This window comes from Cervus canadensis, chromosome 17 (assembly GCF_019320065.1).
Source record: "Cervus canadensis isolate Bull #8, Minnesota chromosome 17, ASM1932006v1, whole genome shotgun sequence".
NCBI lineage: Eukaryota > Metazoa > Chordata > Mammalia > Artiodactyla > Cervidae > Cervus > Cervus canadensis.
This window is the reverse complement of record NC_057402.1, coordinates 47,611,620-47,635,861: the sequence shown is the minus strand read 5'-3', so window position 1 is coordinate 47,635,861 and position 24,242 is coordinate 47,611,620. Positions and strand designations below refer to the sequence as shown.

Here is a 24,242-nt window from a genome sequence, read left to right as displayed (position 1 = left end):
TCAAAGGCAAGAAGGGATCTGATCACCTCTGTGTCTGCCAGACACAGTGGGCACTTAATGAGCAGTCGTGGAACAAATGAATGAATAAGCAAATAAATGGATGGATGGATGGATGGGCAGATGAATGAAAGAAAGAAGGCAGTCCACAAGATGCACGCTTGCTTAAGACCCTGTGTGTATGTGTGTGTTGTTGCTAGGTGGGGAGAGGACAGGATTAGTCACAGCCAAGGAGGAGGGGACTCCATGGCTCTGCCTGGAAGCCTTCCTCCTCAGTCACGGTCTGCAGACTCAAGAATAGGGAGAAGCTTTTCTTTTCGAGAAAAACCATAGAATCATGGAATGTTGGCTCCAGGCAAAAACCACAGGTCACTTAATCCGCAAACCCTCCAGTGGGGAAGCAAAAAGCCCAGACAGGTTCAGTTCCTGCCTGTACTCTGAGCTCATCATGGAAACTGTTGTTTTTTCCATGAAAAATGAGCCAGGAGGGCAGAGGAGAAGGGGGCACCGGAGGAGTCAGCATTAAACAGAAAACTGTTAATCACAGAGAGAGTGTGTGCTTTCCCAAGGACCTGAGCAGCTCTGGGCAAGGGGCTCACAAAGCAAAGGTGGGCTTTGCCAAGCTTCAGGGGTGCCAGCTCGCCTGGGCCGGGCCATCAGGCATTATGTAACCAAGCCAGAGCCTCCAAGAAACACCTAAACTGGTGTTCATCCTGGAACGCGGTTTCCTGCTATTTCCTTATAGAGGGAGGTTTTTGCTGAGCACAGGGTTTTCTGCATTTTCCAGCCCTTTGCTATTAAAGAAAAATAGGAGACAAAATAGAAAAATCCTACCCCAAGGTTGCCAGAAATCTCCCAGTTTTGAAAAAGGAAGAGCTTAAGCTCTGCGCCGTGGTGCCTGAAAGCCTGATATGTGAAGCAGCAGGAGCTAATCCCAAGGTGCAATCTGGTCAAATAGGCGGCTCCCCTCAGAGCTGGCAGGGAGCAGGGTGCTCAGCCCTGATGCTGCGGTTGCGGCAGCCCCCTGAGCTTACATGGCTCCAGGAGGAGAGACAGCAAGAGGACAGGGAGACCAGCGCAGGAGGGTTAGGGGTCCTGAGGAAGGAGCTCTAGTCCGAAGGTTTAAGTCAGCTTTGAAGAGGTTGAAACAGGCCCTGCTAACTTCATCACTGAAATGATCATCTTTGCCTGAGCATCATGTCTCCAGAAAGCCCCGCTTAGGGAAAGACAGTTGTCTTTAACGCTTTCCTATGGGGGGTGAGTGGGCTTCGCAGGTGGCTCAGTGGTAAAGAATCTGCCTGTCAATACAGGAGACATGGGTTCGATCCCTGGGTCAGGAAAGACCCCCTGGAGAAAGAAATGGCAACCCACTCCAGTATTCTTGCCTGTGAAATCCCATGGACAGAGGAGCCTGGCGAGCTACAGTCCATGGGGTCACAAAGAGTCAGACATGACTGAGTATGCATGCATGTACACACACACACACACACACACACACACACAAGGACTTTGGACACAAGAGAAACTGGTTCCAATGGCCCCACCCTCTTCTGGGTGACTTCCCTGAAGCTTTCCATGAGCTCTCAAACCTTTGTGTTCCCAAGTATCTCATCCTTAAGCTTCTATCCACCACGCACCACAGTCACTCAGCACTACTTTTCAGGGCCTCCACCAGACTGCGTTCCCCAAGGGCAGGAACCGTGCTGTCCCACTGCCCAGCTCAGCCCTGCCAGGCTCCTCTGTCCGTGGGATTCTCCACGCAAGAATACTAGAATGCGTTGCCATTTCCTTCTCCAGGCGATCCTCCCAACCCAGGAATCGAACCCGGGTTTCCTGTATTGCAGGCAGATTCTCCTGTATTGCAGGAATTTTGATTTTTCTTTAAAAAGCATCCTAGTCCCTATTATCAGTTCAGTTCAGTTCAGTCACTCAGTCGTGTCCGACTCTTTGTGATTCCATGAATCACAACACGCCAGGCCTCCCTGTCCATCACAAACTCCTGGAGTTTACTCAAACACATGTCCATCGAGTCGGTGATGCCATCCAGCCATCTCATCCTCTGTCGTGCCCTTCTCCTCCTGCCCCCAATCCCTCCCAGCATCAGGATCTTTTCCAATGAGTCAACTCTTCACATCAGGTGGCCAAAGTATTGGAGTTTCAGCTTCAGCATCAGCCCTTCCAATGAATACCCAGGACTGATCTCCTTTAGGATGGACTGGTTGGATCTCCTTGCAGTCCAAGGGACTCTCAAGAGTCTTCTCCAACACCACAGTTCAAAAGCATCAATTTTTCAGCGCTCAGCTTTCTTCACAGTCCAACTCTCACATCCATACATGACCACTGGAAAAACCATAGCCTTGAGTAGACAGACTTTTGTTGGCAAAGTAATGTCTCTGCTTTTTAATATGCTATCAGGGTTGGTCATAACTTTCCTTCCAAGGAGTAAGCATCTTTTAATTTCATGGCTGCAATCACCATCTGCAGTGATTTTGGGGCCCAAAAAAATAAAGTCTGACACTGTTTCCACTGTTTCTCCATCTATTTCCCATGAAGTGATGGGACCAGATGCCATGATCTTAGTTTTCTGAATGTTAAGCTTTAAGCCAACTTTTTCACTCTCCTCTTTCACTTTCATCAAGAGGCTTTTTAGTTCCTCTTCACTTTCTGTCGTAAGGGTGGTGTCATCTGCATATCTGAGATTATTGATATTTCTCCTGGCAATCTTGATTTCAGCTTGCGCTTTATCTAGCCCAGCGTTTCTCATGATGTACTCTGCATATAAGTTAAATAAGCAGGGTGACAATATACAGCCTTGACGTACTCCTTTTCCTATTTGGAACTAGTCGGTTTTTCCATGTCCAGTTCTAACTGTTGCTTCCTGACCTGCATATAGGTTCCTCAAGAGGCAGGTCAGATGATCTGGTATGCCCATCTCTTTCAGAATTTTCCACAGTTTATTATGATCCACACAGTCAAAGGCTTTGGCATAGTCAATAAAGCAGAAATGTATATTTTTCTGGAACTCTCTTGCTTTTTCGATGATCCAGCGAATGTTGGCAATTTGATCTCTGGTTCCTCTGCCTTTTCTAAAACCAGCTCGAACATCTGGAAGTTCACGGTTCACATATTGCTGAAGCCTGGCTTGGAGAATTTTAAGCATTACTTTATTAGCGTGTGAGATGAGTGCAATTGTGCGGTAGCTTGAGCATTCTTTGGCATTGCCTTTCTTTGGGATTGGAATGAAAACTGACCTTTTCCAGTCCTGTGGCCACTGCTGAGTTTTCCAAATTTGCTGGCATATTGCATGCAGCACTTTCACAGCATCATCCTTTAGGATTTGAAATAGCTCAACTGGAATTCCATCAAGTGGGCCTTAGAAAGCATCACTACGAACAAAGCTAGTGGAGGTGATGGAATTCCAGTTGAGTCCCTATTATAGGAAAAGACAAAATTTTGTTGGTCTCCCTTACACTCCTATTGGTTTAGTGTGGCTTTCATATGGGGCATATTCTTCTAGGTCCATAGCAAACTTTCAAAGTCTCCCAGAGCTTTGTTAGTTTAAAAAAATGTATGAATATATATATAAATATATATATTAAAATATATATATATATTTAAGTCAGCACTGGCTGACTTAAAGTGTTTATATATATATATAATATATATAAATATAATATATATAATATATATATATAATGGCTAAACATATCATTTCTTGAGAGAAAACCCATAATTAAGAAGAACATTATAAGGACTTCCCTGGTGGTCCTGTGGTTAAGAATCCACTTTGCAATAAGGGGACACAGGTTCAGTCCCTGGTCAGGGAACTAAGATTCCAAATGCTGCAGGGCAACTAAGCCCACATGTCACAGCTACTGAAGCTTGAGCACTCTGGAGCCTCCAAGTCACAACTGGAGAGACCGTGCCCCCTCCACGAAAGATCTCCATGATACAATGAAGATCCTATGTTCTGCAACTGAGACTTGACGCGACCAAATAAAGACATAAAACGTTTTAAACAACGATCATGTATCAGATTCACGAGTTTATTAAAAAAGAAAGAAAGAAGAACATTATGAAGTCAGATCTGGGTTTGAATCCTGTCTCACCATTCAGCCAAATGAGTACTTGAACAAATTACTTAATGTCCCTAATACAACATGATCCCCATGAAACCCTTGTTTCTTTATCTAGTGATTTATTTGGCATTTAATGAGTGCCTACTGTGTGTCAGCACCGCTCTAAGTGCCTGGCATACGTCAGCACACAAAACAAATTCCTAGTGGTGCTTACACTCATTCATTCATTAATAAACCATAACCAATTAAGTAAAGTATATGTTAAGTTAGAGGGTGACAAGTTCCATTGGGAAAAGAAAAAGTGGTAAAGGATTAAGCAATGGGGTGCTGAGAGTCAGAGTGAGGGGCAAGCTGCAGTATTAAATGTTTTTGAATATAAAACATTTGAGATGATAAGAGAGAGCAGGGATTCTGAAGCCAGGCCTGGGTTTAAATCCCAGGCTGTGAATCTTTGCAACCCCATGGATTGCAGCGTGTTAGGCTCCTCTGTCCTTCACTATCTCCTGGAGTTTTCTCAAATTCATGTCCATTGAGTTGGTGATGCTATCTGACCATCTCATCCTCTGTCACCTCCTTCTCCTCCTGCCCTCAATCTTTCCCAGCATCAGAGTCTTTTCCAATGAGCCAGCTCTTTGAATCAGGTGGCCTAAGTATTGGAGCTTCAGCTTCAGCAACAGTCCTTCCAATGAATATTCAAGATTAATTTCCTTTAGGATTGACAGGTTTGAACTCCTCGCTATTCAAAGGACTCTCAAGAGTCTTCTCCAGCACCACAATTCGAAAGCATCAGTGCTTCAGTGCCCAGGTTCAGGATCTTACTTGTGATCAACATGGTCCTAGGATGTGGAATCCTGATCTTCAGCCCTCAACAGTCCTTTTACATGTATGCTACAATGCCCTTCATTCTTTCCAGTTTCATATCCTTGGAAATGAAGCCAGAGCTCTGAAGTAGATGGCTGCTATATTCTGCATGGGCCTAGAGGTACTTCATTTAAGGCTGGGACCAGTCCAGAATCCCTTATCCAGATTACTGCTGGTGGTGGACCCAGGACTGGAATGGTGTTGCTTGTAGGAGTGCTGACCTGGAGGTCAGGAGACTGAAGCTCCATCCAGTTTTGTTTGTACCATGAAATATGTGGATGAAGATGGGGGTGGGGGCAACTGTTCTTAACTGTCCCATTCAAGTGATTACAAGCTTGACCTTTTAAGGAAAGTTTCAATGGTTTTATCATAAATGATTTTCTTTGAAAAATACTACTACTGCTATTAACAGTAGCCACCTCATAGGGGAGAATTATAAGAACTAAAAGAGTAAAATACCTGTAAAGTGCTTGGAACAGAACTGGCACGTGGTAAAAGCTGTATTTGTGTTGAATAGAAGCAGTAGGAAGCACTGGCTAAATGTCAGTATTTAAATGTCCTAGAATCCTGAACTCAACCTTCTTTCTTTGGGTCCCCGTAGGTTGTGGGCATGGGAAAGGATAGGCAAGGGGTCCCTCCGCCTCTTCAAGTCAAGACTTAGCTGGAATCCCCTTCCTTTGCTTGGCAGTGAAGGGTGGGAGCAAGTCCACCAGCTCTGGATCAAGCTGATTAGGGCCTGAGACCCGTTTCCACCACCAGCTAGCTCTACCACCTTGAGCAACTCATATGGTCTCTGCAAGACTTAATTCCTTGTCTCTGTGCATGCTGAGTTACTTCAGTCATGTCCGACTCTTTGCGACTCTATGGACTGTAGCCCACCAAGCTCCTCTGTCCATGGGATTCTCCAGGCAAGAAATCTGGAGCGGGTTGCCCTGATCTCCAGGGGATCTTCCCAACCCAGGAATTGAATCTGCATCTCTTGCGTTTCCTGCATTGGCAGGTGGATTCTTTACTACTAGTGCCACCTGGGAAGCCCTCCTCGTCTCTAATGTGAGAATAATAATGATTGAGTATTGAGAAACGGAGTATTTCTTGCCATGTCAGTAAACAAGGATGTCACAGTCATCAGCAACTCCAGCCCTCCAAAGGTGATTTCCTGAGCCCTATGGGCACTCATGGATGTGAGAGTTGGACTGTGAAGAAAGCTGAGCGCCGAAAAATTGATGCTTTTGAACTGTGGTGTTGGAGAAGACTCTTGAGAGTCCCTTGGACTGCAAGGAGATCCAACCAGTCCATCCTAAAGGAGATCAGTCCTGGGTGTTCATTAGAAGGACTGATGCTGAAGCTGAAACTCCAATACTTTGGCCACCTGATGCTAAGAGTTGACTCACTGGAAAAGATCCTGATGCTGGGAGGGATTGGGGGCAGGAGGAGAGGGGGATGACAGAGGATGAGATGGCTGGATGGCATCACCAACTCGATGGACATGTGTTTGAGTAAACTCTGGGAGTTTGTGATGGACAGGGAAGCCTGGCGTGCTGCGATTCATGGGATTGCAAAGAGTCGGACACGACTGAGTGACTGAACTGAACTGAACTGAAGGGCACTCAGGAAGGAGAATACCTGTGATCTGACAGCCATCAGGCTGCAGCCACTACCTACAGTGAACCCTGAGGAACTGAGATGCATATGATAGCTGGCCCCATAGCTGAGATGCATATGAAACTAATGATTTCAGTGAGCCCAGACTCTTATATCTCTCCATGCATAAAAAAGGCACTGAATTCCTTAACTTGGGATATCTGCTTTTGTTTAATTAACAATAATCTTTTGATGTTCAGACCACCTGCCCTTTGTTGTAAGACTTCTTATACAACCTGGCTCCTCCTCTCACCTGCTTGGAGCAGTTTTCGCAGGGTCACTTGAGATGCTGTCTCCCACTGAATAAAACATAACTCTCAACTCTTAGGTTGTGACGATTTTTTAAGTCAATGGTATTTAGCATGACCCAGGCACTGTTATCCTAACTGCTCTGTAAATATCACTTCATGTCATCTTTGCCGCAACCTTGTGAGTTGGTTCTCTTTTACAGTTGAGGAAACTGAGGCACAGATAGGCAAGAAGCTTCCCTGGTGGAGCCAGGATTTCAACCGCCATCTGCCTGACCCCAAGAGCTCCCCCGTCCCTCGCTGTAGTAACACCTAGGGTGAGTGTGAAACACACACACTCCAAGCTCAGAGCTTGACACCCAGCAGTGCCCTTCCCATCCTCGGCTCCTTCCCTGTCAGTGGCTGGATAGAAGGGGGATAGTCTGGGCCCAGGTCTCATTTGTCTCTTGTTTGCATTTTTAAAGTTCTTTCTGCACAGAGAACAATCATCATGGGATCCGAGTTTGCAGTTGACCTATATTTTACACCCTGTGCCTCCTCCAGGCCCCTCCCCACCCCACCCCACCCCCAAAATAAACACCTGGTCTCTGCTACTCAGTAACATCAAAATAACTAAATTATTAAACATCTATATTTGGTCCAAGCTCAGCCCTCTAAGAGGGATCTGGCTAAACTATGTTTCAGAAAGAAAAAATTTTTTTAAATGAATAGGCTAGATTGTTTGTTCATTTTAGTGAAAAGACTCAGAGAGGCTGAAATGGCTGGGGATGGGTAGGGTCAATAGGGGTGTGCAGTCATTCTTCAGAGAGAATCCCAGGGGGCCGTGTGGACAATCAGAAATAAACCGACTCGTGCTTATTCCAGTGTGTAGGTCTTTAAATAGAGCCCGGGGTGCATTTCTGTAAATGTGGGACAAGGTGTCCCTTCTGAAGGCTGTTTATGGGACTTGGTGGTTCTGGCCTTCAATGGGCTGCTTTGTTGTGTGTCTGCTTGCGCAGCCACAGCGGCCGCCGAGTGGCTCCAAAGCTCATGCTCCCTCCGCCACTTTCCTTAAACAAACTCCAGAAGCAACAGTCACCCTGGGAGTGAGGATTGCACAAGAGCGGATGGGACCCAGGCTGTGCCTGAGACCTGCCAGGGCTCCCCAACAAGGACCGCCCTCCTGGGCCTCCTGTGCGGTGTTCCAGAACAGCGTTGGTGGGACCCCAATAAAGTCTTGGCCCCTTGGTACCCCAGTTCCCTGCCCTTAAGGGGCTCGCCTTGCTCCCTGACCCCGAACACAGTACACTTTCCACTGCAGGGAGACAGAGTGCCTGGGGCCCACTGCAGAAGGTCATGATGAGTTCAGCCCAGCCAGCCAGGGGACAGGCAAATGTCTATTTGTTCAGTCTCTTCTCCGTCCATTCAGTCACCCACACTAAGCTACTGCTGTGTGTTGGGCACACGTGATCCATAATCACAATCACAATAGCTAAATCTATTGGATGTTAACCGCGTACCTGTGCTCAGTCGCTAAGTCATGTCTGACTCTTTTGCAACCCCATGAACTCTAGTCTGCCAGGCTCCTTTGCGCATGGGATTTCCCAGGTAAGAATACTGGAGTGGGTTGCCATTTCCTTCCCCAGGGGATGTTCGACTCACAGACCGAACCCAAGTCTCCTGCATTGTCAGGTGAATTCTTTACTGCTGAGACATCAGGGAAGCCCTCCTGTGTACCTGGTTCTCTTCCAAACTCCCACATCCCTTCTTTCTTTAATCCTCTCAAGAGCTCTGAGTGTTTTACCCTCACTTTATTCCCATTTACAGATGAGAAAGCTGAGATTCAAATTACTGGCAAGGAGACCAAGGTCCTGCCGTTAGTCAAGACCAGACCAGGACTCTCACCCAGATATGTTCAATACCAAAGCACACAGTCTTTACCATTAAACACTTCTACCTTGAGGATGCACTAAACACCATCCCTGCCCCCCAGGAGCCTAGCCTGATGGGAAACACAAGCAAAAAAACAGACCATTAGATAAGAACTATAGGGATGCTAGCTCAGGCGAAGTCTAGTCCAAGCAGGGCAAGTAGGTCATAAGAACTTAAAAGAGATGATCTTTGAGTTCACACTTAAAAAAGGTAAAAGCCGGATGGAGGAAGCAGGTCTGCTCTCTGTCTAAACTGAAAGATTCTTCAGAATGGGAGGAGGTGAGTGCGTGTGTGTGTGTGTGTGTGTGTGTTCCAGTCTGACTGTTGATTTAGGGAACAGTGAGGCAAGACTGGGCACTCGAGACTTCAGTAGATATAGGGGTAATGTCATTGGTGTCAGCTACTGACTTTGATCATTTAATAGCCACCCATATTTACTTAGAACCTATGTTAGTGACATCTTACATGTCACTATAGCCTTGGAGTGTCAAAGCTCATTTGATCCTCATTATGATGCAACCCAGACACACTGTTTTTCAGGTGGGGAAACTGAGGTTTGGTTAGATTAAAACACTTGCCAACATGCATGTCACTGACTCAATTCCTAGGACCTAAAGACTTTTGGGATAGGACATGTCCTTGAGAGAATCTCCTGCAACCACTCATTAGTTCATGATTCCCCTCCAGACATCCCGCCAAAGTGGTTGCCATACCTTTTGTCTGAACACATTTAATGAAAGATAATTCATTATTTCTTTTTTGTTGTCGCTTAATTTATTTTACTGAAGTATAGTTGATTGACACTGTGTTAATTTCTGCTCTATAGCAAAGTGATTCAGTTATACATATATATAAACATGCCTTTTCATATTCTTTTCCATTATGGTTTATCGCAGGACACTGAATGTAGTTCCTTGTGCTATACAAGAGGACCTTGTTGTTTATCCATCCTATATATACTAGTTTTCATCTGCTAATCCCAAACCTCATCTGTCCTGAGAGAAATTTTACAGTTACTGACAAGTTCTTCCTTACTTTGAGGGTATCTTCAGATTTGGGGCCTCTCTGGTTGTTCAGCAATAAAGAACCCACCTGCCAATGCAGGAGACGCAGAGGAAGATCCACTGGAGAAGGAAATGGCAACCCACTCCAGTATTCCTGTCTGGAGAATCCCATGGACAGAGGAGCCTGGCAGGCTACAGTCCATGGAGTAGCAAAGAGACATGACTTATGGACTGAACAACCAAACAACAACAGCAACCAGGTTCTTTGATCCATCCCTCCAATTCCCTTGGGGGACCCTAGAGAGCAGCATCACTCTCTTCTAGAGACCAGCTCTTCAAAATTTCAGAAAAGACCCTTGGGTCTTAGCCAGGAGGCCTCAGACATATGGTGAGGCTGGTCATAGAGGCCTCTGTCCCACTGCCCTGCCCACTCTGAGCTGTGTGTCTGACATCAGGCCAACACGTGTCTTGGAACGTGTCTGGTTCCAAGGACAGGGCACCGTCTGCAGATCCCAGCGCCTCTGCCTGGTGGCCCAGCCCCAGGGCCATTTGCCCAGCCAGGTCCTCGGACTTGCTCCAGCCAGCGTGGTCCTCCCCCTCGGGCCCATGTTGTCTGCTGCTGGTTCAGCTCGCCTTTCCCTTTCCCTGTGCTAGTAAAAGGGTGAGGAGCCAGGCGGCAGCAGAATGCCCTACTGTTCAAGCCTGCAACCCGCCGGCGTGACTCTCTCTGGGGACGAATGGCCCCCTGACTCACCGGGGCCCGCCCTGGGTAAACGTCTCGTGCTAGGAGACCAGGGGCTGTCCTTTCAGAGCGTACATTTCCATGAGGCCCAGCTTTGGTTCCCAGAACAGCCTTAAAGGAAGGACCCACACATCCCCTTGGCCCCTCGGCCTCTCTTGCTCAGCCATTGTTGACAGAAGAGCCATGTGACATAGAGGGAGGCAGGCGGGGGGCGGGATGAGACAGACAGGAAGCAGAAGGCCTAGCTGGTCATCACCTGGGACAACGCCGGGCGTGGTCCATACACCCCTTCCCCCATTTCCCACTGTGGGGCCTTGGGGTTCCAAGCGAAGCTTGTGTTGTTGGTTGAACCCTGCTCAGTTCCTCCACCCACAAAAGGCCGGTCCCCAGGAAAACGTCTCGTGCTTGGGCTCTGGGGGCAGCAGGTAGACAGCCTGCCTGACATCTTCTCCCTCCCTCCTCTGCCCAGCTCCTTGGTCAAGTCCTGGTGGTGTAGCGAAGCCTCTGCATCTGGAATCTTCCAGCCCTCCTACTCCCTTGGCTGGGTGTATTTGTCTTGGCCGCCTTCACCTGGGCTTTCTGAAACAGATTTTCTTTCCTTTGCTCTCCCCCAGCAGCTGGCCTCCATGGCACGGCACACAGAGCAAACCTTGTTTTTCAAGGAGCCACAGAACCCTGCTGTGCAAGGCAGCCCACCCGTGTCTTCACCCTCACAGACACTTTTCTCTGGGACCACAGAGCGAAGCGATGGGTAGAGGACTGGGAGAGTCAGGGATGAAGGGGGACAGATGGGCCAAAGTTATCAGAAGCAGGAAGAGAAAGGCAAGTGCACATCACAGCAGGCACACGGTTCCTTTACACTGTGTTGTTACAACACACTCCCTTAGATGTGTTGGAGGAAAACAGGGATCGAATGGAAAAAGTCAAGTCCTCAAACCACATGAGGGGGAGTCAAGTCCTCAAACCACATGAGGGGGAGTCAAGCTAGGGAGACGGGACCTGCATTCAAGTCCCCATGCATGCATGCTAAGTCGCTTCAGTCGTGTCCAACTCTGTGCAACGCTATGGACTGTAACCCGCTGGGCTCCTCTGTCCACGGGATTCCCCAGGCAAGCATACTGGAGCGGGCTGCCATGCCCTCCTCCAGAGGATCTTCCTGATCCAGGGATAGAACCCACATCTCTTGAGTTTCCTGCATTAGCAGGCGGGTTCTTTACCACTAGCGCCACCTGGGAAGCCCCATTCTAGTCTCCATCTGCTCCGTATTATCTATAAAGGCCCCTGTGCCCTATTCCTAAATTGTCACGTGGGCACAATAATATTTTGCTTGCTCCCAGTAAGGAACTGGACTTCTGGAGGCACTTTCCAGTTTGAAAACCTATGACTTACTAGTTTTGTTTTGTTTTTTTAATGTCAATAAAAGGTTATTTGTGTGCAAACAGAACATTGACATAATGAGGTGTGCCTGGGTGACATAATGAGGTGTGAGTGGGTGACTTTCAGATCAATTGTAAGGACTAAGTCAGTTCTGACCACAGCCTGTCTTCCTGGGGTGGATGGTTTCTGAATGGACGGATCTTTATAGTTCCCAGTCCACAACCCCTCCTAGGAGCACAGGGCAAAGAGCAGACACTCTCCTGAAGTCCCCAGTCTTGGCCTGACATTCTGCCCCCTCTTCCTGGGCTGCTAAGGCCCCGCTGCCCCAGACTTTGTCTCTGGCCAGCTGGCCCACAGGGCGGGCTTGGTGCCCAGGACAGACTCCCCTGCTCCAAGGACAGTTCTGGCCTTGTTCTGGAGGTGTGTAGCCTGTGCCTGAGGTTCAGGAAGCCTGGTGCTGATCAGGAAGTCCTGTCCACTCTGTCTCCCATACCATGGAGGGAGGGATGACCCCTCATCTTCAAGGCCCAACCCCCCACTGCACCTTGGGGTGCTCTCCTGGCCAAAGAATTCCCTTCCAGGTGTATCTGCACCCTGCCCCGCCCCCATCCCAGCTGAGACCCATCTCCCACTGCATCCCTGCAGGGCTCAGGCATTTCTCTAAGTGGGTCCCTCCTTGCTGTGACCTCTGACTGAAAGTGCTGATGGCCCAGCTGTCCTCCTCACAGCCTCACAGCTGCTGGCCCCTTGTTCAGCCCCAAGAACCCGTCCCCTTGACACTTCCCGCTGTCCATTCTGCCTCTGCTTCATCTCACGCTCCCCTCTCTTCTCTTGGTTGGTTCTAATAGACGTTGTCTATTTCTTGCCATTTGATCTACAGAAAATTCTCCTTAGTCGCACTAATGTTCTATAAGTCACTGCAAACACTGAATTAGCAAACACTGAAGTATTGCTCCTCTGGGGGAATATAGGGTTAGGCTCCTGCCAGCCTCTGGTCACATTTTCATTACCATCAGTTCACAGCTCTGTTTTATGTGTGTTTCTATTTAAGGGCATCTTATTTAATAATATATAGTTGGTTCATTAGCATCGAATTCACAGTCAACAGCACCATGACTCATGCCTGAACTAAGCTTATCTAGTATGTGTATTTTCTCCATAAGGCACAGCACAGTATTCTTGCTCTTAGGAAGCCTAGCCATCTATCTAACTGCTGCCACAGACCATATGCAAATAAAGAACTGTTACACAAAACAGGGGTCCCTCCACTGGGTCTACAAGAGTCTTGTCTCCTTACCTGTCTCCTGGCTCTTCCCCTCTCTTCCAACTCATCAATTTCCACTCCCTGAACGTCATCCATTTTTGCCTACCTCTGCTGGAAGTCCTCCCCAGTGCCTTGGACTTGAGAGCAGAGTGCACGACTCCTCTGCTGTCTGCTATGTCAGGGACCAGCATGGCAGAGGATATTTCTTTGCTGGAGAGACAAACAAGTACATATATCAGTGTCCTATATTTATGACTGCACGGGACTAACTCTTGACTCCAATGCACTTTACAAATATTTCAAGTCAGCTCCACGATTATATCTAAAAACAGACCCCTTCTGGGGCTCTGTCTGAAAAATCACAAGCGCTTCTTTAGGGATGAGGTATCTGCTGGTCTCCAGCCCTAGGTTTTCCTCAAGGGAGGACCCTGAAGGACAACATGGGCACATCATTGAGACAGGGAAAGAGGGAGCGTTCTCTTTATTTTTTCCTCTTTTTCCTCCTCATTCTTTTTTCTCTCCTTTTTTTTCCCTCTTCCCCTCCCCAAGGAAAGCCAGGTAGTTAGGAGGCTACTGAAGGTTGCCTCTGGCCTAGGGTTTCAGGGAGCAGGGTGGTCAAAGTCCCTGTTTCTGGGCTGTCCTGCCAGCTCTTCCTCATTCTGTGGGAATAACACTTCCTTGCACTTGGCTTGGGACCCCCTGGGATTATACCTCCTGGAGACGCAGCACAGTTGCAGGCAGGAAGAAGGACTCCCAACAGAGGTCTGTCCCCAACACGGAGCAATGACCTCTCCCCACCAGGGAAGGAGATATTAGGGGATGTGCCAAGTGAGTCAAGAAGAAAATGAATTCCCAGCCCTCATTCCCCCATTAAATTCCACCACACAGATCATCCTCTATATCAAAGGCAGCCCCAATCCTGGAGGCCCATGGCTCTGGCCCCATTGATGTATGTATGCGGGCTCATGCGCACGTACAAATGTGGTCTCATGGTCTGCAGGGTGGAAAAAGAATCTCAAGTCATTTTAGGGTTTCTTCTCAGTATGTCACTTCTACTTATAAAGTCTCCACTCCATAGGGAAAGATTGAGAAAATCTGGGACATGAGTTCTGGGGCCCCAGGTTATGGGGACCTGTGGGTTGGTGTGAAGGTGAGTCAGTTTTCACACTTGCTCATAAGACTTCCATGGGTCCACACAAAATGCAGCCTCACATCACCCTTCGTGGCTGGGATCCATAAGGGGACTGGCCCAACACCACAAAGAGGACAGAGACTCCGACAGAGATAAAGAAAGTGGGAGGGAATGCAAGGGAACAGGCTCTGGGGAGGGCCCTTCACATCTGCACATCTAAAGGTAGCTCCCATATGGTTGTAGCCTCAGGACCACAGCAGACTGGGGCGGACCCTGAAGATGCTGTGTGGACTCATGCCCTCCTGGAACAGAGGGCCAGGTCTACTCAAAGACCATACGAGCACTGAAGCCTACAGAAATCACATGTTTGAGCAATGGAAGCACTGGAGGGGCACAGAGTGGCCCGTTAGGAAGACTCAGACAGCCCTGGGTCAGGCAGATACAGCTGTGTGACCTGGGCCCATTCAAGCTCTGCACTCTTCATCTGTCCCACATGCGAACACTAGCCTCCTCCTCATAGGCTTGTTGGGAGGATTAATTAGGTAAGGCTTAGCTTTTTTTTTGTATTTGTTTTTTTAAAGTTTGTATTTTCATCCTTGCTAGAGGAATACAGGGCTTCCTTTGTGGCTCAGCAGTAAAGAATCTGCCTGCCAATACAGGAGACACAGGTTCCATCCCTGGGTCAGGAAGATCCCCTGGAGAAGAACATGGTAACCCACTCCAGAACTCTTGCCTGGGAAATCCCATGGACAGAGGAGCCTGGTGGCCTACATGGACAGAGGAGTCCATAGGGTCGCAAAGAGATGGACAGAACTTAGCAACTAAACAACAACAAAGAGGAATACAGATTTGAATTAAATACATTCATTCCATAAATACATTAGCAGCAAAACTTTCCCACCAGAGTTCTCTCTACTCCAGCCCAGAGGTTGTGCCTTAGAGCAGGAGAGCATGTTCTGTCAACCGCCAACTTCAGGATGTGCTTGCTTCTTGCTGAAGGCATGATATGCATGAAAGAGACCAGGTGAAAGATCAGCTGGGTGGATGAATTAACCAGGGACCCTAAAAATATACTTATGTGGTGATTAATTAGATAGTGCCTGCCATGAAGTAAGTCTGTAAAATCTTAGTGGCCTTGTTGATAAAGATAATAACGATGATCATAGAACTCCTTCGTGTGTGTGTATGCTTAGTCATGTCTGACTCTTTGCGGCCCCATGGACTGTACCAACCAGGCTCCTCTGCCCATGGAATTTTCCAGGCAAGAATACTGGAGGGGGTGCCACTTTCTACTGGAGGGGGTGCCACTTTCTACTCAAGGGGATCGCCCCAACCCAAGGATCCAACCTGCGTCTCTAGCATCTCCTGCACTGGCAGGCAGATTCTTTACCACTGCACCACCTGGGAAGCCCAGAACTCCTTTAGCTTTTAGGAATAAAGAGTTTATTCCAAGTTTTCATTTTTACAGTCCTCTTTCTTGTCAGCCCTAATTGGTTCTTCTATAAAACGAGATGGCTCAGCCAAATGAGTCCTAAGACTGTTTCTAGAGCTAATGATTTAGGACTCTAGGAGTTCCCACATTCTGGAACTCATTAAAATTAACAACCTGTTCATCAAAAGACACTATTAAGAAAGCAAATAAAGGGAACTTCCCTGGTGGTCCAGTGGTTAAGACTTCACCTTCCAATGCAGGGGGTGCGGGTTTGATCCCTGGTCCGGGAACTATCATCCCACATGCCTCATGGCCAAAAAACTAAAACAGAAGCAATATTGTAACAAATTCAGTAAAGACATTAAAAAATGGTACACATTAAAAAAAAATCTTTTTAAAAAAGAAAGCAAATAGATAAGACAAAGACTGAGAGACGTTTGCAATATATATACTGACAAAGTAGTCCTATTTAGAATGTCTACTTTTAAGACTCCACAAGTCAGTGATAAGGAGAGAAACAACTCAGTTAAAAAATAGGGAAAATATTTGAACAGAAACTTTAAAAAAAAGATGTCCAAAATGGTTACTTTGGAAAAAAAAAAACCCAACATCATTACTTGTCAGGGAAATGTAAACAATAACCCAGTGAGACATTGCTACATACCCACCAGGAAGACTAAAATTTAAAAAATGGATAATCCCAAGTGTTGGGGAGGGTGTGGAGAAGCGTAACACTCAGACAGTGCTAGTGGGAGAGTAAGTCGGCTCAGCTGCTTTGGAAAATCATTTCGTAGAATCTACTAAAGGTGAATAGCACTCCATGACTCAGTGATCCCACCAACAGAGAGGAGTACAAATGTTCACCAAAAAGACATGAAAAAAAAAAATGTCTACAGCAGATTTATTCACAATACCCTGCACACTTTAAAGTATAAAATAGAAATGTCTTCTAAGTGACTTTAGTCTTAGGGTTTTTGTTTTGTTGTGCATTTTTGTTTTTTGTTTTGGTTGTGCTGGGTCTTTGTTGCGGCTTCTCGCTCAAGCATGCATGCTTCTCATGTCGCAGGGCATGGGCTCAAGAGCCCACAGGCTCGGTAGTTGCAGCTCAAAGGCTCTCTAGTTGCCCCACTGCATGTGGGATCTTAGTTCCCCAACCAGGGATGGAACCCACGTCTCCTGCATTGGGAGACGATTCTTTTTTTTTTTTTTTTATTAGTTGGGGGCTAATTACTTCACAATATTGTAGTGGTTTTTGTCATACATTGACATGAATCAGCCATGGATTTACATGTATTCCCCATCCCGATCCCCCTCACCCCTCCCTCTCCACCCGATTCCTCTGGGTCTTCCCAGTGCACCAGGCCCAAGCACTTGTCTCATGCACCCAACCTGAGCTGGTGATCTGTTTCACCCTAGATAATATACATGTTTTGATGCTATTCTCTCGAAACATCCCTCCCTCGCCTTCTCCCACAGAGTCCAAAAGTCTGTTCTGTACATCTGTGTCTCTTTTGCTGTTTTGCATATAGGGTTATCATTACCATCTTTCTAAATTCCATATATATGTGTTAGTATACTGTAATGATCTTTATCTTTCTGGCTTACTTCACTCTGTATCATGGGCTCCAGTTTCATCCATCTCATTAGAACTGATTCAAATGAATTCTTTTTAATGGCTGAGTAATATTCCATGGTGTATATGTACCACAGCTTCCTTATCCATTCGTCTGCTGATGGGCATCTAGGTTGCTTCCATGTCCTGGCTATTATAAACAGTGCTGCGATGAACATTGGGGTACACATGTCTCTTTCAGATCTGGTTTCCTCGGTGTGTATGCCCAGGAGTGGGATTGCTGGGTCATATGGCAGTTCTATTTCCAGTTTTTTAAGAAATCTCCACACTGTTCTGGGAGACGATTCTTAATCACTGGACCAGCAAGAAAGTCCGCAGCCTTAGGTTTGAAAGGACACAGAGCACCAGAAAGGAATACGTGGAAGACTGCACTGCACAGCTTTGTTCAGAGAAGAGACTGATAACAAAAGGGAATAAAAGCACGTGGTACCAAAAGAACTCTGCTCAGATGATGAACCTGGAAGCGGAGGCAGCGGGGGCGGCGCGGGGGGTGGGGGGGGGCGGGGGGCGCGGTGCAGGGGGAGCGGTGGCGGGCCTGATCTGAGCTAGCTGAGGGAGCCCTGTCAAGCTGTATAGGAGCTTGAGAGCAACAGTCTCTCAACCTGTGCCCTGATACTGTTGCTTAGTTGTTAAGTTGTGCCCAACTCTTTGAGACCCCATGGACTGTAGCCGGCCAGGCTCCTCTGTCCATAGGATTCTCCAGGCAAGAACACTGGAGTGGGTTGCCATTTCCTTCTCCAGGGGATCTCCAAAACCCAGGGACTGAACCCTCGTCTCTTGCATTGGTGAGTGGATTCTTTACCACTAAGCCACCAGGGAAGCCCTGACCTTGGCCCTTGCTTAGATGGAATTTTTGTACCCTGTTGGAAAGGATAGGAAAGGCTCTGCCAGAGAGACCAGGGAGAATGAAGTCTTTTGAGGGGAAATGTCTCCCTTTTATGTGGCATGAGTAGGCACCCACCACCCAATGACTCTTGAACACTGAGATAAAGTTCACTGGTCCCAAGCCCACAGTAAAGCTGATTCTGCTTCTCAAGAGCTGGACCTCAGCCACCTCGAAGCCCGTCTAGGCTGGTCAGCTCCTCTCCTCCCACACACCCTGCCAGGGTGGTGACCCTGGAAACCCCTGGGCCAGGAACACCCATCCACCCACAGTGATGGTGCACACCCAACCTGACATCTTTTCTGAAAGCAGAAATAACCTCGTCCAAACACAAAACGGAAGAGATGTTTGACAAGGAGATTCGCAAGCATTTCCTGGGGTAGGCACTATAGCTTTAGAACCCGCAGGGAAAGGACACACACAGGGCTTGGTCCTAAGTCACCTGGCTCTTACACAGGAAATATTTGGGTAAACCTCTCACCTCAACACACACACTTGATTAAACTCTACCTCCTGGTGATAGGGGAACAACCAAAAAAAAAAAAAAAACCTGTCATTTTTAGTAAGAGGAACTATTGGAAAATATTGTTAGGGAAAAATAGAAATAAATAGAACAATTTTTCTGCTTTAAAAGTAAATAGTCCACAGGAAGCCACAGACTATTTAAAATGTCATATTGAAAGTCCAGGAAAGATGTGAGCTAGGGCTTCAAAATAGCTGCTAAATAATGAACCTGTCTGGCTGGGTCGGGGCTTCCCAGGTGGCGCTGGTGGTAAAGAACCCGCCTGCCAATCCAGGAGACGCAAGAGATACTGATTCGATCCCTGGGTTGGGAAGATCCCCTGGAGGAGGAAATGGCAACCCACTCCAGGATTCTTGCCTGGGAAATCCCATGGACAGAGGAGCATGGTGGGCTATAGCTCATAGGGTCGCAAAGAGTCGGACGCGACTGAGCAACTTAGCACACATGCATGCTGACTGGGCTAGTGAAACTATAGATCATCGCAGAGCAAAAAGTATGCTTTCAAAAATGGGAAGTGAGTCTGAGGAAGCACAGGAACCCAGAAGCCCCCTACCAGAGAGAGGCAGCTGGTCCTGAACCTCACTGTATCCCGATGTCTGCACTGTGTCCTGATCCATCCAAGCCCCAGCTGTGTTCCTACTCTGTTTGATCTAAACGGTAAGCTCTCTTCTGTAGAAGGATGAATTCTCTCATCCTCAAGCCTCTCTTTTATGAACTGACTTAAAAAGGTTCATAGGTCACAAACATAATTCAAGGAACTTCTTACAGGAGAGATCTCAAACCAATAGTATGAACTATTTCAAGTCAGAGATGGAGCCATGCCCCACCCCCTTGTGAAGATCTCAGTTTAGGGGGAAGATAGTGCAGCCTGATGGGGATACCTAACCTGACAGTTACAGTGGAGTGTGATGAATGCTCTAATTGAGGGAGAGCAGGGAGCTTGGGGAGCCCAGTGGAGGCATCCGGCTCTCTCTGGAGTATCAGAGAAGCCTTCTAGGGACCCAGAGCCTGAGCTGGGTCTTGAGCCAGAGGAGGAAGAGAAGGAAGGGCTTTCCAAGAGGAGAAGCCTCAAGGGCAAAGGCACAGAGCTGTGATTGTTCAGCGGATGGCAGGGGGCTAAGGGAGGGAAGCAGGATGGTGAGAGAGGCCAAATCTGAAAGAGAATTTTATAACCTGCTCCTCTTCTGAATTTACCCTGAAGGCACATACTTAGGTACTGGATGGGTACCTGACAGTATGAGTTTCATGATACGGAGCCAGGGTCAATGCACCCCATTCCCCAGTGATAAAGGCATGATTACACAGGGGGAAAGATCGATTAAGCCTATTAGAGCATCCAGGAACCTAGTCTGCAAATAGATTTACTTATTTGTCTGGTTCATTCTCAAGAGCATCGAGAAGAGAGAAAGTGTTCATGTCATGAAAAATACGGAGAAAGTTCAGCATTTCAAAATGGTAGAAGCAGGGAGTATCCCCAAGAAGCTTGGGAAGGGATGCTTTGGGGGGAAGAAAAAAAAAAACAGGAAGCAGTACTTTGCCCAGGAAGCTGCAAACATCTGGAATTAATCCACCCTAGAGATGGTAGGGAGGCAAACAAGAATTGGTTCAAGGAGGGTTTTGATAATTTCAGGGGTGGGAGAGTCACAGTGATTATTAAGGGAAGCTAGGGATGTTTGGCACTTATGCCTAACCACCTGAGGTTGGAGTCTTGGAGCACCAGCATGCTTTCCCAGCAAGCCTGCAGACAGGGCAGACCAAGGGTTGGGCTGGACTGACCACTCATTCCAGCAGGCTTGGCGCCACTTCCTGCTCCCTGCATCACTGACCTCAAGCCCGGGGAACCCTGGTTCTGATAATGACAGGGCAGCGGGACTCAGAGCAGGAGCTGTTGAGCGTGTGGCGCCACCCTCTGAACTGAACATATGTTCTTTTCCCCCACTACTCACATATGTGCCAAGCTCTAGTGCCCAAGAAGGGCTGTGAATGTCCTTGTCCATGGGATTGAGCAAAATCTGACTTGACTTTCTTTATACAGGTCTCCTTAATCTCAACAGAATGAGGCTCATTTTTACACAGATATCATTCATGGGCAAGGGCCAGATAGGAGATCTCTATGTTCAGTGTCGAAGATAGGGACATGGAGACAATTAAGAAAAATCTGATAATGAGGAGGTGGTGCTAAGGATAGAGGTCAAAGAGATAAATAGCAGTGGTCATAATGGCGGAGTTGATGGGTGATAATAAGCCAGGAAGTAATGATGGAGAAGACGGAAGTGATGATGACAGAGGCCATGACGGTGGAAGTGGTAGTGAAGATCATAGAGCAGCAATGGAGGTGATGAAGGAAGTGGACTCCATGGAAGTAAAATTGGAGGTGATGATAACTGTGCTGGAGGAAGTGATAGTGAAGGTAATAGCACATTGGTGGTGGAAGCATGAAAGTGATGTGGAAGGGTGGGAGGGGGGATCGGGATGGGGAATACGTGTAAATCTATGGCTGATTCATATCAATGTATGACAAAACCCACTGAAATGTTGTGAAGTAATTAGCCTCCAACTAATAAAAAAAAAAGTAAACTGGAAAAAAAAAAAAAGAAAGTGATGTGGAAGTAGAGAACCAGTGATGGTATAGGTGATGTAGGAGATGAAGATAAAGGTAGAGGTGATGGTGGTAGTGAGGAATAGTGGTGCTAGTGAACGTAAGGAACTAGGATGGTGGAAGTGAGGAAGGCACTGGAGGTGGTGGTGGAGGTGACAATTAATGGAAGCAATCACTGCAGTGAAGGTGAGAATAAAGCAGAAAGAAGTCAACTGTGAGCTGGAGCAGTCAGGGAGGGATTCCTGGAATGTGTGAGTCTGGAACCAGAATTTACAGACTTGCAGAATTTAGACAGGATAGAGTAGGACATTCCAAGCCAGGAAAATGTTAGTGAGAATTTGCAGGAGTAGAATATATAGGTTGTATTTGTGTGGCAGTGAGGGGAGGATGAACACTGGACTGGTGTGAGAAATGAAGTGGAGCAAGGAGAGAACGCCGAGGCAGAGGAGTTGAGACTCTGGGTAGTAAAGTGGAGAGCCCAGGAGCTTTGAGCAAAGATGGACTATTGGGAAAGAAGGTGTGCTATGGGCAGTCTGGGGATGGTGAGCAGCCGTCTGGAGGTAGGGGCATCCAGCTTGGAGAGAGTGGAACCCACGGGGAGCATAGTGGAGAGTGCTAGTTTCCAGCAGTGGAGGGGCCTAGCTCCAGCTGGGAGGCTCATTTTATCCTACATCTTAGCTGATACATGCCTTCTTTCCTGAGGTCCAGGTTCCAACTCTGAATATTTATTGGAAGGACTGATGTTGAAGCTGAAGCTCGAACACTTTGGCCACCTAACTCGAAGAGACAACTAACTGGAAAATACTATCATGCAGAGAAAGATGGGAGGGCAGGAAGAGAACGGGGAGACAGAGGATGAGATGGTTGGACAGCATCATTGACTCAAGGGACATGATTCTGAGCAAACTTTGGGAGACAGTGAAGGACTGGGAAGCCTGTTGTGCTGCAGTTCATGGGGACACAAAGAGCTGGACACGACTGAGCTACTGAACAACAAAAACAAAAGGTTCCAACCACCAGCCCTACCTTAACTCCGGAGAAATCAGGATGCATCCTGTCTGCTCCAACCCTTTGTCTGGCTGGACGGCAGTGGTGTGCTGCAGCCGGCTCGCATGGGCCTCTGAGACCTGTTTATGAGAAGGTCTTCTCAACTTGGAGTTCAGTGACATCACATTGGTAGTGTTTTGGGTTTTTGGCCATGTGCCATGGGGATCTTAGTTCCCTGAACTTCCACGAGACCACCAGGGAAGCTCAGAACTCTTTTTAATTCTTAGTGTTACAATTAATGGCCATCATTATGTTTGTGATTTGGCTCAAATTGGGCCACATTTGTTTAGGAGAAGGCTCTTCAGTTGGCTCCTATGTTCTTTTGGCATAATTTCCATTCGTCTTTGAGTGCCACCTTGCTTTATGACACAGACGATATTCCAGACCCATTTCATACTTTTCCTGCTCCAGAGCTGGCCTCAGCTGACCTCCAAGGCACCATAATGTTTAGGAACCAAGATCTGGGCACTAGGAATGCTCATCGACACTGGGGTGTCACTGTTTTAAGTGCTTTAAGGACAGAGGTAGAAAATAAATTGTTAAAAAATATGCATCTATATTATAATTTTTAAAGCAAATTTAGTAGTGCAAATTTTTTTCTAATTTCTTTTATTTTTATATTTGTATCTTTTTTCTCATGTTAAAAATCTTGGTTCCTAATAAAATTAGTATATTTTATTTTTTTGCTTTATTTCATAAAAATAAAAGTTTCAAAATTACAATGCTACTATTACTTCCAACAATAAACCTACTAAGTGAAAATTTGAATTTTTTCCAGTTGTTTTACTCCGTAAAATATATTCTACTCTAGTCAGAATATTATGTTTAAAAGTTACTTGAAATAATTACTTTCTCCATGAAGTAATATTATAAATTTAACATGGAGTTAGGTTTATCTGTTTCTGTTCAGCTTTAGAGGGTGGTTTTTCCTTTTATTTACTAGTAATTTTGCTTTCAAATACATAAAATACTCAAAAAGCTAAAACTGAATGTTTTAACTTTCAGTTGCTCTCTATGCAGGGGGCCCAGACTCAATCCCTGGTCAGAGAACTAGATGCCACTAATAGTTCTCACCCCACAGCTAAAGATCCTGCATGCTGCAAAAAAGCCTGAAGAGCCCATGTGCCACAACTAAGACCTAGAGCAGCCAAATATATTCAAAGTTAAAACTATATGAGATGACATACTCAGAAAAAGTCTTGCTATCATCCTTATCTTTTCTACCCTGTTCATTAGCAGCCCATCCCCACTGAATATGTAATTATTTTCTCTAGTTTCTGTTTTGCAAACAATATCCAATTATTATTTTCATTTCTTTCTTATACAGAAGGTAATATTATATATTCTGTTCAGCCTCCTGCTGTCTCCACTTAACAATATATCCCAGAAGTCAATACACATGTATTCATAGGGATTTTTCCTTGTTCTTTTTCAGACCTGCCTGGTATTCACTACCTGCACATACCAGAGTTTATTCAACCAGCCCCCTTTTGATGGGTGTTTGGGTTCTTCTATCTTTTGCTTTGACAAATAACGCCACAGTGAATAACCATGTACTTATTTGTTTTGTTCTGTCTGCAGGGTAGATTCCTGGAATGACAGTGTCGGGTCATTGGATACCTATTGATAAAGGATAACTATTGGATTGGCCAAAAAGTTCATTCGGGTTTTTCCGTAAGATGGCACCAAAAACTCAAAAGAACTTTTTGACCAATTCAATACCTATGCCACGTGGTTAGCCTGCCAACTTCCCCTCTGTTTTGCACTCTCACAGGGGCGCACCAGCCAGCCAGGCCTCAGATTGAATTGCTAATTTCATAAGTGAGAAACGATAGTTCAATTAAGTTTTAATATGCATTTCTCTGATTG

General features: G+C 46.6%; 1 protein-coding gene across 33 annotated transcripts in view; it reads right to left on the bottom strand.

Annotated features, from left to right (window-relative positions):
• LOC122455055 (myeloid-associated differentiation marker-like) overlaps positions 1 to 24,242 on the bottom strand; it is a 114,497-nt gene that overhangs the window by 18,794 nt on the left and 71,461 nt on the right. For 13 of the 33 annotated variants that reach the window (XM_043489855.1, XM_043489874.1, XM_043489850.1 and 10 more), the window contains exon 2: positions 13,231 to 13,334. The exons of 7 other annotated variants lie outside the window; for them this stretch is intronic. The gene's annotated coding sequence lies outside the window, so the exon portion shown is untranslated. Of the gene's footprint in view, positions 1 to 13,157; positions 13,335 to 15,157; positions 15,876 to 15,936; positions 15,956 to 22,352; positions 22,454 to 24,242 lie in introns of those variants that run through there. 13 more of the 33 variants (XM_043489851.1, XM_043489869.1, XM_043489882.1 and 10 more) reach the window with 6 other exon arrangements.